This window comes from Mus caroli, unplaced genomic scaffold, assembly GCF_978045245.1.
Source record: "Mus caroli unplaced genomic scaffold, Mus_caroli_1 scaffold_3, whole genome shotgun sequence".
NCBI classification, from domain to species: domain Eukaryota; kingdom Metazoa; phylum Chordata; class Mammalia; order Rodentia; family Muridae; genus Mus; species Mus caroli.
In genome coordinates, this window is record NW_028227258.1 from 41,401,823 (window position 1) to 41,414,510 (window position 12,688).

General features: G+C 37.4%; 1 protein-coding gene across 2 annotated transcripts in view; it reads right to left on the minus strand.

Annotated features, from left to right (window-relative positions):
• Positions 1–12,688, minus strand: part of Dpyd (dihydropyrimidine dehydrogenase) — an 899,256-nt gene that overhangs the window by 660,305 nt on the left and 226,263 nt on the right. The gene's annotated exons all lie outside the window — the stretch shown is intronic.

The following is a 12,688-nucleotide window of genomic DNA, read 5'->3' on the forward strand; positions in this document are numbered from 1 at the left end:
CTTGCAGGGTGGCTGATCATGGTGGCATATAGCTTAGTTCCGAATATTTCCACTATAAGAAGCAAATCGAAGAAAGACAACCCTACCTGAGCCAATCGAACCATATATTGAAATATGTACAATCAGTCCTTACAATTTTGTTTGTTAACCATAGAGTAGAGTGACAAGTTTTCATATATAATGCCTTGCTTTTGATTAATACACCTAGACTTCATATAAAAATTCAAAAATTGAAAGCTATTCTTACACAGTCCAGTTAGTATATGGACATCAGCAGATAGCTATGATTGCTGCATTACCAAATCTATAAGGGAGTCAATGAACTCCCAGGAAATAGAAATTTGTCAAAACATATACAAAATTTTATAAAAGAAAATACATGACTTTAAATTTCAACAGACTGTATAAAATAATCAATTAACTAACTTACTAACTTACTAAATAAATTAATAAATAAATATATTAATTAATTGATGGAATACCAACAAAAAAACAAACAAACAAAACCCCCAAAACCTGTTCTGAACAATGGATGGGAAAGAAATAGAGAGGTAAACATAAAAAAGACATAAGAGACAAACAGCAAAAGTAAAGAGATACAAGAAGGCATAAAGTAATTCCTAACAATAAGAGAAATTGTAATAACTGAATAACAAGCCATGTATTTCCCAGAATAAAAGAAAACAGGCAGAAATGTAGACCACCTAAAAAAATAATGCCAACAAAAGTCTTCTTCTTAGCATCAAAAATGCTTCTTAGCATTCAAAAGGAAATTAATAATCAAAACAAGCCTGAAAGTAACCAAATCATAAAGAAAAATTATAATAAATAGTCAAGATTGCCTTTAAAAATTTCAGGGAGACGTTCGGGAGGCAGAGCCAGGCTGATTTCTGAGTTCAATGACAGCCTGGTGTACAAAGTGAGTTCCAGGACAGCCAGGGCTATACAGAGAAACCCTGTCTCGAAAAAACCAAAAACCAAAACCAAAATAAATAAATAAAGAAAGAAAGAAAGAAAGAAAGAAAGAAAGAAAGAAAGAAAGAAAGAAAGAGAAAGAAATGAAAAAAAGAAAAAGAAAAAAGAAAAAAGAAAAAGAAAAAGAAAAAGAAAAAGTCAGGGAGAAAGAATTCATTTTGTTCAGTAATAAGACCCTGATAAGGATGCCATGCCCAAGGGGTGAGCACTATAGACATGAACATATGAAATTATTGCAAACCACCAATATAATACTTCCAAGGGAAAAATATCACATTGAAAATTTAAATGTCTAGATGAATGTAAGTTAAAATTTGTTGCAGAAAGTAGTGAAGTGGGATTTTAAATGTAAAAACTAAACACAGCCAGAGAAACTAAGTAGTTGTCATACAACAGATCCAACCACTGCCCATGTATTAACTATGACACTCATGTGAATTCAGGATAAATTTTCTACCTATGGAGTAGTTACTAAGCCATAGCTAAAGAGTATGTAGGCAACTAATGAGGAGGGCTGATGCATAAATCAATTATTCCTTCTCAATAAAGGTGAGAAATGATATGAATTGATGTGTAGGAAAGCAAAGACAAACCAAAAAAAAAAAAGAAAAACAATAAATAAAAATGCTAATAAGCAAGAAGTTGGGTGACTTTATACTGAAAGGAATGACAGAAGCAGTCAAGTGAGCATAAAATATTTTTCACCAATGGAAAATCTTCACAACTAAAATTTCTGCAAAAGTAAATGTACTTTGTAAATGAGAGTGAACTGTACCTATTTTCTGAGAGAGTTTGTCAGCAATAATAGTAATCAAAATTTATTTTGACAATTTTGTAAACAATTGTTAGATGAAAGTGTAAATAAAATGATGTAATTATCACTTTAATGGGCTAAAAATAATAGTTCCAATTAAAATGAAAACATCCGCACATTAAATACAAGAGACTGAAAGATGGATAAGAGCAACAGGAAACAACGAGAGAGATGTAAATATAGCAATATCAGACTTATTAGAAGTTAAATAAAGATGCATTAATGTCAAATAATATTTTATAGTAACACATTTTGGGCATTCAGAATCTGCAGACATTTAATCACATTTTATCGTATATAAAATGACCTTGACAGGAAGACTAAATTAGCTCAGGGATGTATCTCAGTGTTAGAACACTCATTCCGTGTTTGTGTGTATGTGTGTGTGTGTGTGTTAGAAAGAGAGAGAGAGGGAGGGAGGGAGAGAGAGAGAGAGAGAGAGAGAGAGAGAGAGAGAGAGAGAGAGAGAGAGAGAATGAATGAATGAATGCTGGTCATATATCATGCATCTTCTCATCATTTTATCTCCAAAATTTGGCTACCAATAGAAGTAGAAGTGAAAGCCAGGCAGTGGTGGTGCACTTCCGTTTTAATCTCAGGACTTGGGAGGCACAGGCAGGAGGATTTCTGAGTTCCAGGCCAGCCTGGTCTACAAAGTGAGTTCCAGGACAGCCAGGGCTACACAGAGAAAACCTGTCTAGAAAAAAAAAATAAACAAAACAAACAAACAAACAAAAAAGGAAGTAGAAGTGAAATTGGAATATCATCTTGCCATAGGTGTATCATAATATATAACAGGTCACCTAACAGGGCTCTCTGTGTTTAGTACAGAACAAACAAACAAACAGACAAACAAAATGAGGAGACTCAGCAATGATCAATAGAAAGACGATTTTCTTATGTCTGAGGCATGCAGCTTTTGTTCAAGCTGACCTCATTATAGGCATCCCTTACTGTACCAACCACTGAGACTAAATTCTGCCACTCAAAATATATGAGTTACTCTCAGATGCCTCAGCATGCAAATGAAAGAGACTTTGCAACAGGGACTGGGAAACCCTCTTTCTCAGTCTAAAACAAATGTTCCTCATAGCATTTTGGCATTTGAATTCAAATACGTTATTATACTTCACCAGTAATGCTTGTTTTCTTTCTTAGAATACAAAACTTAACAGGACACAACTTTGACTCCATATTTTCATTTCTATGATTCCTACACATAAATTGTACTTTTTAGTTAAATGTTTTTATGTACTGTGTAGTTCAGGGTAGGACATGTATGTACAATGGAGCATAACATGTGGAGACCCAAGAACATTTGATATTCAATAATCTGTTACCAGGATGCAGGATTTGGCAATCAAACTCAGGTTGTCAGGCTTGGCTACAAGTACTTTAATTACATCTCCCCAACCACAGTAAATTGTTCCAAAATCATTTCTTGTGCTTTGCGATACTTTATACTTTTACAAACTATGAATCTATTTTCTAGTGCTTTGGTGAACTGTCTAAAAAGCACAGATTTTCTTTGTTCTTGTATTTACATTTGCCTCTCCCCTTTCACCATGGAGATCCCAGCGATCCACCGCAGTTCATCATTATCCCTAACAAGAACATGTGTCTCTTGGGACATCTACTAACTCTCCTAATCAGACTGTCCTTTGGTTTAAACACACAATTTTATGCCTATGTGTATGTGCATGTGTGCATGCATGTGCCTGTGTATGTGTGTACATGAAATGGGTTTGCAGTTACCACATGTGTTCAGGAACCCACAGGGATGAGAAGAGTCAAAAGTTCCAAGGAGATGGAGTTACAGATGGTTTTGAGTTGCCATGAGGGAACAAGGAACTGAACCTGGGTCTTCTGAAAGAGGAGTAGGTCCTCTGAACTTCTGAGCCATCTCTCCAGACACTCTCCTATTGTTTGATATACTTACCTTTTCATTTTATTTCTTACTAGTCTTGATGATTGATTAGTTTATGAAACATTAACGAAAATGTAGTTATATCTTCCCAAATCAATATTTTCACATAATTTACAAAAATAAATATTTAAAATATACATTTAAATATAGTAGTGTACAGTTACAGTTGATTTCATTTAGGAATCATATAAATGAATATTTGTTTCACATTCAGTTGGGTGCTTTATTTTTATGAATTAATAACTACAAAATTTATTTTGCCACACTAAAATGTGACCTTTAGAAAGTAGCATTGCATTTTAACAGACTTAAATAAAATATAAATTATTTTAAACATTGTTGGATGCTAGCAACTTTGTTGACAGTAGTATAGTATGGTTGATTAATTAAGGATATTTTCTGTCCAAAATTATTATATGTGAAGCGAATATGTGGAAATCACATAGAACTGGGTTCATATAATATCTTTCATGTTACAATCATTGAGAAGAAAAAAACAGTTTAACTCTAAGACACTAGGCATTTCCTCTATGGTTTCTGGCTAATAGTATGCAGATAAAGCAGCAGTTACTTTTTTTTTTAAATTTTTAACATTTTTTATTACATATTTTCCTCAATTACATTTCCAATGCTATCCCAAAAGTCCCCCATACTGTCCCCCACTTCCCTACCCACCCATTCCCATTCTTTTGGCCCTGGCATTCCCCTATATTGGGGCATATAAAGTTTGCAAGTCCAATGGGCCTCTCTTTCCAGTGATGGCCAACTAGGCCATCATTCGATACATATGCAGCTAGAGACAAGAGCTCCAGGGTACTGGTTAGTTCATCATGTTGGTCCAACTATAGGGTTGCAGATCCCTTTAGCTCCTTGGGTACTTTCTCTAGCTTCTCCATTGGGAGCCCTGTGATACATCCAATAGCTGACTGTGAGCATCCACTCCTGTGTTTGCTAGGCCCCAGCATCGTCTCACAAGAGACAGCTATATTTGGGTCCTTTCGGCAAAATTTTGCTAGAGTATGCAATGGTGTCAGTGTTTAGAAGCTGATTATGGGATGGATCCCTGGATACGGCAGTCTCTAGATGGTCCATCCTTTCATCACAGCTCCAAACTTTGTCTCTATAACTCCTTCCATGGGTGTTTTGTTCCCAATTCTAAGAAGGGGCACAGTGTCCACATTTTGGTCTTCATTCTTCTTGAGTTTCATGCGTTTAGCAAATTGTATCTTATATCTTGGGTATCCTAAGTTTTGGGCTAATATCCACTTATCAGTGAATACATATTGTGTGAGTTCCTTTGTGATTGTGTTACCTCACTCAAGATGATGCCCTCCAGGTCCATCCATTTGGCTAGGAATTTCATAAATTCATTCTTTTTAATAGCTGAGTAGTACTCCATTGTGTAAATGTACCATAATTTCTGTATCCATTCCTCTGTTGAGGGACATCTGGGTTCTTTCCAGCTTCTGGATATTATAAATAGGGCTGCTATGAACATAGTGGAGCATGTGTCCTTCTTACCGGTTGGGACATCTTCTGGATATATGCCCAGGAGAGGTATTGCTGGATCCTCCGGTAGTACTATGTCCAATTTTCTGAGGAACCGCCAGACTGATTTCCAGAGTGGTTGTACAAGCTTGCAACCCCACCAACAATGGAGGAGTGTTCCTCTTTCTCCACATCCTCGCCAGCATCTGCTGTCACCTGAATTTTTGAACTTAGCCATTCTGACTGGTGTGAGGTGGAATCTCAGGGTTGTTTTGATTTGCATTTCCCTGATGATTAAGGATGTTGAACATTTTTTCAGGTGCTTCTCTGCCATTCGGTATTTCTCAGGTGAGAATTCTTTGTTCAGTGCTGAGCCCCATTTTTAATGGGGTTATTTGACTTTCTAGAGTCCACCTTCTTGAATTCTTTATATATATTGGATATTAGTCCCTTATCTGATTTAGGATAGGTAAAGATCCTTTCCCAATCTGTTGGTGTTTTTTTTGTCTTATTGATGGTGTCTTTTGCCTTGCAGAAGCTTTGCAGTTTCATGAGGTCCCACTTGTCAATTCTCGATCTTACAGCACAAGCCATTGCTGTTCTATTCAAGAATTTTTCCCCTGTGCCCATATCTTCAAGGCTTTTCCCCACTTTCTCCTCTATAAGTTTCAGTGTCTCTGGTTTTATGTGAAGTTCCTTGATCCACTTAGACTTGACCTTAGTACAAGGAGATAGGAATGGATCAATTCGCATTCTTCTACATGTTAACAACCAGTTGTGCCAGCACCATTTGTTGAAAATGCTGTCTTTCTTCCACTGGATGTTTTTAGCTCCCTTGTTAAAGATCAAGTGACCGTAGGTGTGTGGGTTCATATCTGGGTCTTCAGTTCTATTCCATTGGTCTATTTGTCTGTCACTATACCAGTACCATGCAGTTTTTATCACAATTGCTCTGTAGTAGAGCTTTAGGTCCTGCATGGTGATTCCACCAGAGGTTCTTTTATCCTTGAGAAGAGTTTTTGCTATCCTAGGTTTTTTGTTATTCCAGATGAATTTGCAGATTGCACTTTCTAATTCGTTGAAGAATTGAGTTGGAATTTTGATGGGGATTGCATTGAATCTGTAGATTGCTTTTGGCAAGATAGCCATTTTTACAATGTTGATCCTGCCGATCAATGAGCATGGGAGATCTTTCCATCTTCTGAGATCTTCTATAATTTCTTTCTTCAGAGACTTGAAGTTTTTATTATACAGATCTTTCACTTCCTTAGTTAGAGTCACGCCAAGATATTTTATATTATTTGTGACTATTGAGAAGGGTGTTGTTTCCCTAATTTCTTTCTCAGCCTGTTTATTCTTTGTGTAGAGAAAGGCCATTGATTTGTTTGAGTTAATTTTATATCCAGCTACTTCACCGAAGCTATTTATCAGGTTTAGGAGTTCTCTGGTGGAATTTTTAGGGTCACTTATATATACTATCATATCATCTGCAAAAAGTGATATTTTGACTTCATCTTTTCCAATTTGTATCCCTTTGATCTCCTTTTGTTGTCGAATTGCTCTGGCTAGGACTTCAAGTACAATGTTGAAAAGGTATGGAGAAATTGGGCAGCCTTGACTAGTCCCTGATTTTAGAGGGATTGCTTTAAGCTTCTCACCATTTTCTTTGATGTTGGCTACTGGTTTGCTGTAGATTGCTTTTATCATGTTTAGGTATGGGCCTTGAATTCCTGATCTTTCCAAGACTTTTATCATGAATGGGTGTTGGATCTTGTCAAATGCTTTTTCCTCATCTAACGAGATGACCATGTGGTTTTGGCTTTGAGTTTTTTTATATACTGGATTACGTTGATGGATTTCCGTATATTGAACCATCCCTGCATCCCTGGGATGAAACCTACTTGGTCAGGATGGATGATTGTTTTGATGTGTTCTTGGATTCGGTTAGCAAGAACTTTATTGAGGATTTTTGCATCGATATTCATAAGGGATATTGGTCTGAAGTTTTCTATCTTTGTTGGGTCTTTTTGTGGTTTAGGTATCAGAGTAATTGTGGCTTCATAGAATGAGTTGGGTAGAGTACCTTCTGTTTCTATTTTGTGGAATAGTTTGTGAAGAACTGGGATTAGATCTTCTTTGAAGGTCTGATAGAACTCTGCACTAAACCCATCTGGTCCTAGGCTTTTTTTGGTTGGGAGACTATTAATGACTGCTTCTATTTCTTTGGGGGATATAGGGCTGTTTAGATCATTAACCTGATCTTGGTTCAACTTTGGTACCTGGTACCTGTCTAGGAGCTTCTCCATTTCATCCAGGTTCTCCAGTTTTGTTGAGTATAGCCTTTGGTAGAAGGATCTGATGGTGTTTTGGATGTCTTCACGATCTGTTGTTATGTCTCCTTTTTCATTTCTGATTTTGTTAATTAGAATGCTTTCCCTGTGCCCTCTAGTGAGTCTGGCTAAGGGTTTATCTATCTTGTTGATTTTCTCAAAGAACCAGCTCCTTGATTGGTTGATTCTTTGAATAGTTCTTCTTGTTTCCACTTGATTGATTTCGCCCCTGAGTTTGATTATTTCCTGCCATCTACTCCTTTTGGGTGAATTTGCTTCCTTTTGTTCTAGTGCTTTTAGGTGTGTTGTCAAGCTGCTAATGTGTGCTCTTTCTAGTTTCTTTTTGGAGGCACTCAGAGCTATGAGTTTTCCTCTTAGAAATGCTTTCATTGTGTCCCATAAGCTTGGGTATGTTGTGGCTTCATTTTCATTGAACTCTAAAAAGTCCTTAATTTCTTTCTTTATTCCTTCCTTGACCAAGGTATCATTGAGAAGAGTGTTGTTCAGTTTCCACGTGAATGTTGGCTTTCTATTATTTATTTTGTTATTGAAGATCAGCCTTAGTCCATGGTGATCTGATAGGATGCATGGGACAATTTCAATATTTTTGTATCTGTTGAGGCCTGTTTTGTGACAAATTATGTGGTCAATTTTGGAGAAGGTACCATGAGGTGCTGAGAAGAAGGTATATGCTTTTGTTTTAGGATAGAATGTTCTGTAGATATCTGCCAGATCCATTTGATTCATAACTTCTGTTAGTTTCACTGTGTCCCTGTTTAGTTTCTGTTTCCATGATCAGTCCATTGGTGAAAGTGGTGTGTTGAAGTCTCCCACTATTATTGTATGAGGTGCAATGTGTGCTTTGAGATTTACTAAAGTTTCTTTAATGAATGAGGCTGCCTTTGTATTTGGAGCATAGATATTCAGGATTGATAGTTCCTCTTGGAGGATTTTACCTTTGATGAGTATGAAGTGCCCCTCCCAGTCTTTTTTGATGACTTTGTGTTGGAAGTCAATCTTATCAGATATTAGAATGTCTACTCCAGCTTGTTTCTTCATACCATTTGCTTGGAAAATTGTTTTCCAGCCTTTCATTCTGAGGTAGTGTCTATCTTTTTCTCTGAGATGAGTTTCCTGTAAGCAGCAAAATGTTGGGTCTTGTTTGTGTAGCCAGTTTGTTAGTCTATGTCTTTTTATCGGGGAGTTGAGTCCATTGATATTAAGAGATATTAAGGAGAAGTAATTGTTGTTTCCTGTTATTTTTGTTGTTAAAGTTGGCATTCTGTTCTTGTGGCTGTCTTCTTTTAGGTTTGTTGAGGGATTACCTTCTTGTTGTTTCTAGGGCTTGGTTCCCGTCCTTGTATTGGTTCTTTTCTGTTATTATCCTTTGAAGGGCTGGATTCGTGAAGAGATAATGTGTGAATTTGGTTTTGTCGTGGAATACTTTGGTTTCTCCATCTATGTTAATTGAGAGTTTGGCTGGGTATAGTAGCCTGGGCTGGAATTTGTGTTCTTTTAGTGTCTGTATAACATCTGTCCAGGGTCTTCTGGCTTTCATAGTCTCTGGTGAAAAATCTGGTGTAATTCTGATAGGCTTGCCTTTATATGTTACTTGGCCTTTTTCTCTTACTGCTTTTAGTATTCTATCTTTATTTAGTGCATTTGTTGTTCTGATTATTATGTGTCGGGAGGTATTTCTTTTCTGGTCCAGTCTATTTGGAGTTCTGTAGGCTTCTTGTATGTTCATGGGCATCTCTTTCTTTAGAGTTGGGAAGTTTTCTTCTACAATTTTGTTGAAGATGTTTGCTGGTCCTTTGAGTTGAAAATCTTCATTCTCATCCACTCCTATTATCCGTAGGTTTGGTCTTCTCATTGTTTCCCGTATTTCTTGGATGTTTTGAGTTAGGATCTTTTTGCGTTTTACATTTTCCTTGATTGTTGTGCCAATGTTCTCTATGGAATCTTCTGCACCTGAGATTCTCTCTTCCATCTCTTGTATTTTGTTGCTGATGCTCGTATCTATGGTTCCAGGTTTCTTTCCTAGGGTTTCTATCTCCAGTGTTGCCTCATTTTGGGTTTTCTTTATTGTGTCTACTTCCCTTTTTAGGTCTAGTATGGTTTTGTTCATTTCCATCATCTGTTTGTATGTGTTTTCCTGTTTTTCTTTAAGGACTTCTACCTGTTTGATTGTGTTATCCTGTTTTTCTTTAAGGACTTGTAACTCTTTAGCCATGTTCTCCTGTAATTATTTAAGTGATTTATTAAAGTCCTTCTTGATGTCCTCTACCATCATCATGAGATATGCTTTTAGATCCGTGTTTAGATTTTCGGGTGTGTTGGGGTGCCCTGGACTAGGCGAAGTGGGAGTGCTGGGTTCTGATGATGGTGAGTGGTCTTGGTTTCTGTTAATAAGATCATTATGTTTACCTTTCGCCATCTGGTAATCTCTGGGGTTAGTTGTTATCGTTGTCACTGTTTAAAGATTGGAGCAGACTCTGTGTTCCACTCACCAGAAGTCTCAAAATCCTGTGGCGGGTGTTGTGGGTAGCTGGCAGGTGTCAGCCATCCCTGCGCTCTAGCTACCCCGGTACTGGTCAGACCGGATGAGGCTTGTGGCCCTACTCAGGCCGGATTTCTGCCTCCCCAACCAAAGCAGTCTCAGTTCCCCCGAGATTGGACTGGAGCAGAAGCTGTGTTCCATTCACCAGAAGTCTCAAGATCCTGTGGCGGGTGTCATAAGCAGCAGTTACTTAATAGTATTTAATGTGTATAAATCTTAGCCCAAGGATATTTTAATATTTAGGAATGGAGTTTTGAATATTCCTTTAAAATCTCTGGAGTATAAATATTGAATCAAAGTATGTTTTGGGGATCCCTGTTAGAACTGATCACAGGGCTGGAGGCTTCAGCAGGTCAGAAGGAAAGCAAGAACATATGTACCAAAATGTAAATGGTTAGTCGCTGATTTGTGCAACAAAAACCTGGCAATACAGTATTCATTTGACACTCAATACCCAACCCTGCTCAGTATATTAATTTTCGAATAACACCCTTGTCTGCTTTGTTCTGCTTTTTCTTTTTATTCTTTGTAACATTACGTTACAGTAGCTTTTCACCCTTCGGATACAGTGGTATCGTGGTACTATAAGACTGCTTGGTTCAAACCTCCTTGTAGCATTCTTATGGTGCATGGTATTGAAGAAATTCTTTAACATATTTCATTCTCTGTCTATTTAACTTGAAATGGGGATAATAAAATCACATACAAGTACTACGAATGAATTAAGTTACCGTGTATGAAAGTACTAGGAATAAATTACTGTATTAAATGAATTAGTCTAGTGCACATAACAGTCTCAAAAGGAAAGTTGACACACAACAAATAATGGTCACATTCTGAGATAGAGTACACTGAAACAATAGGTTTTGCATAAGCCTAAAAGAAACTGCCAAGTTCCCTTATCTCAGGAATGGAGGGGTGTCCACTAAGCATTTGGTGGTATTAGTATTCTGTCTTTTTGTATTATATAATGTACCTTAAAAATAAAATTTTGGAATCTAATTTACAATGTCAGAAAGTAGAGATTGGGGGATGTGGTTAGGTAATAAGAATAGAAAGAGAAGGTTATTGGTACTTTGATGAACTGGACAAGCCATCATTTAAATAAATAAATAAGCAAACATTCAAATAGCACCTTCCACATGGGAAGACACAGAGGAAAAGTATCATTTAAGAATCAGATAAACAGGAACTCACTCATAAATATGTACTCACTGATAAGTGGATATTAGCCCAAAACTTAGGATACCCAAGATATAAGATACAGTTTGCTAAACACATGAAACTCAAGAAGAATGAAGACTGAAGTGTGGACACTATGCCCCTCCTTAGAATTGGGAACAGAACACCCATGGAAGGAGTTACAGAGACAAAGTTTGGAGCTGTGAAGAAAGGATGGACCATCTAGAGACTTCCGTATCCAGGGATCCACCCCATAATCAGCTTCCAAACGCTGACACCATTGCATACACTAGCAAGATTTTGCTGAAAGGACCCAGATATAGCTGTCTCTTGTGAGACTATGCCGGGGCCTGGCAAACACAGAAGTGGATGCTCACAGTCAGCTAGTGGATGGATCACAGGGCCCCCAATGGAGGAGCTAGAGAAAGTACCCAAGGAGCTGAAGGGATCCGCAACCTTATGGGTGGAACAACATTATGAACTAACCAGTACCCCGGAGCTCTTGACTCTAGCTGCATATGTATCAAAAATGGCCTAGTCGGCCATCACTGGAAAGAGAGGCCCATTGGACATGCAAACTTTATATACCCTAGTACAGGGAAATGCCAGGGCCAAAAAACTTGGAATGGGTGGGTAGGGAAGTGGGGGGGAGGGTATGGGGGACTTTTGGGATAGCATTGGAAATGTAATTGAGGAAAATATGTAATAAAAATATTTTAAAAAACAAACAAACAAAAAAACAAACAAATAAACAACAACAAAAAAGAATCAGAAAAACAGGCTCTCATCAGAAATCAAATGAGTGCCTCGATCTAGGATTTTCCAGGATCTAACACTGGAAAATATGTTGTTTGCAACCTACCTAGTTGAACGTACTGAATAGACCAGATCAGTGAATGTGCTGGCATTGGGTTACTCTTCTTCACATCCCTGATGATATTTAATGAGAAGTATCCTTTCTCCTCTCACTTTCCCTGCAGTGTCACACAACTGTGGCAAGGACTTTGGGTGAACTTACATTTGTATTGTGAGTATTAAGGAATCACACTGCATCTTAACAGCTCCCTATTACAGGTCCACTGTATGGTAGTCTGCCTTTACAGATTCATGTTCTTGGCAAGCACATATTTTTGATGCTGACAAATTTCAAATTCTCAAACATTTCTTTCTTAGATTCTATCTTTGATGGTGTACCAAGTCATTGACAACAGCAAGGTCATCTGAACTTTCTACCTTGTGGCAGTCCAAAATTATGAGTTTCCTACTGCACATGTCATCCCCAAACACATGTGAAATTGAGGATTGTGAAGAGAATGCCTATGTCAAGATAGCTTTGCTTGGTTTGACCCTGCACATGCTGGAATTGGAGGACCCATTTCATTACATTACTTTAGAAATTTACTCAAAGATGA